We start from the raw sequence: 2142 nt of genomic DNA, 5'->3' as shown, positions 1-2142 counted from the left end.
CAAGGTCATTTTATTTATGTATATATTTATTCCAAGTGAAGATATCCAAAAATAAAAACCATTGAATTTAATGGGGTTGTTGATAGTGCTTAACAAAAAGAGCAGAATGTTATTTTATTCAATTTAGGTAAACAAAATTACTATTTGTCATTACAGTAAATTTACTGTTTCAATCTAAAAAGATTTAATCAGGTGACAGAGGCTTCCGTTCTGTGTTTGTGCAGATTACTTCCTATAATATATTAAGAACCTATTGATTATATAATAAAATAAATATTACCAACTTTTATAAAATTGATATAACAATAGATTTACTGTTATTTCATTTGACTTTTATTTGCACAGTATCTCATTATAAAGATTTTGTAGAGCAGATTAAACTTATTAAATTAAATTTAGAATCCTTATAAAAATGTTTAAGTTGATATTAAAATTAATTCCATATTTTTAAATGAAATTTAATTTAAACTAAGTTTTTATTTTCAACAAATTTTATCACTATTATTTTAGTTATTTTCCAAACCAAGCAAACATTTTCTAGAATATATGCACTCGTTGCTATGGTGACCATCTGCAGACGGTTGAACTGCACTGCACTGCACGGTACTTCCTTCCTTCCTTCCTTTTCGTCTTGCCGTCTGACCTAATTTAGGTCTACTTCTAACTGTGTCTGGTGGCTGCTGATTAAACCACCTTTCCACTCTTTCTTCCAGTAAATCCAATCACCTTGCAAATTATAATTTTATATATTAAAAAAGAAAAAAAGCCTTCCAAATTTCTTATTTTCATTAAAAGACTGGCCTTGAGTAAAGTATGAGGCCTCTGTCACCTGATGAAAACTTTAGATTGAAACAATAAATTTATTGTAGCTACACATGGTGATTTTGCTCACCTATATTGAATAAAATAATTATATATGTGCGTGTGCTAGAACTTTTTTTTTTATCCTAAATGTAGAAAATATGCATAAATAGAAGTGAATGCAATAGTTAAATGAAACCAATCATTCAATAAGAAACCATAAAAAATGAATAATTAATGAAAATTCTTTTTTTCAAAGAATATGCAAATTAGTTAACCTTCATGAACTCGTGCGCATATTCATGACTGAGTATATTAAAAAGTTTGTTTTAATGATTCTTAAATAGAAAAGGTAGGCTTTTAATATCAATGTAAGTTAAACTAGAAACTCAATTTTATATATTAGTGTTGGGACGATTAATTGGAATTGGGAATCAGAAAAACCAGATATTTTTGGGGTATTTGAATCGGTATCGAAAAAATTTGGGCCTATTTTTCGATGCCAAAACCGATTCTATTTTATTTGGTTTAGGAAACATCTTCCACTGCCTGTAGTAATAATAAAATAATAAATATTTATTGATTTAAACTTCCAGTAAGACTAAAATCTCTACATCACTCCCTCACAAGTGTGTTTTTTACGTTTAAGAAAATATATGCACATTTATGATGTGTTTTTACGGTAATCAGGACAAAATTACTCTTTCATTGTTAAATATTAATTGTATCGAAATCGGGAATTTGATACGGAATCAGTAAAAATATTGCAATCGTCCCATCACTAATGTATATATAATTATAATATACATTATTATACAACTATTTAATTATATACATTTATATACATATTAAACTCTTATGTGTATGTTTATATGCCGGTGCTATATATCTCATCAAAAAAGAAGACAAGAAAATTGAGATTATTTCTGAAATAAATCTAAGATATCAATTAAACAGTGTTATTATTTTTAAATCTAACGGTAGCATATAACCGTGGGGTGGGTAATGTTGGTAGATTAAGCTTTTTTTTTTTTTTTTTTTTTTTTTTTCATTTTTTATTTTACAACAGCAAACAAAAATTATCAAATTGAATTATAAAAATTCATTTTGTGTATTGATTTTTTTTTTTTTTTTTTTTTTTCAGACTGTTATCCTTATCTTCATAGTTGTTGTTTCACCACGTTTCGGCCAACTCTTCCTCTAGCAAGTGGTTAAGAAGGCCAGAGGAATAGTTGGATGAAACGTGGTGAAAGAAAACAACAACTATGAAGATGAGGATAACAGTCTGCAAAAAAAAAAACAAAAAAAAACACAAATTATGAAGCCTCATCTCAAAGGATT

The sequence above is a fragment of the Euprymna scolopes genome, chromosome 26 (genome assembly GCF_053919585.1).
Source record: "Euprymna scolopes isolate OS-2025 chromosome 26, ASM5391958v1, whole genome shotgun sequence".
Lineage (NCBI taxonomy): Eukaryota > Metazoa > Mollusca > Cephalopoda > Sepiida > Sepiolidae > Euprymna > Euprymna scolopes.
This window is presented reverse-complemented; position numbering follows the sequence as displayed.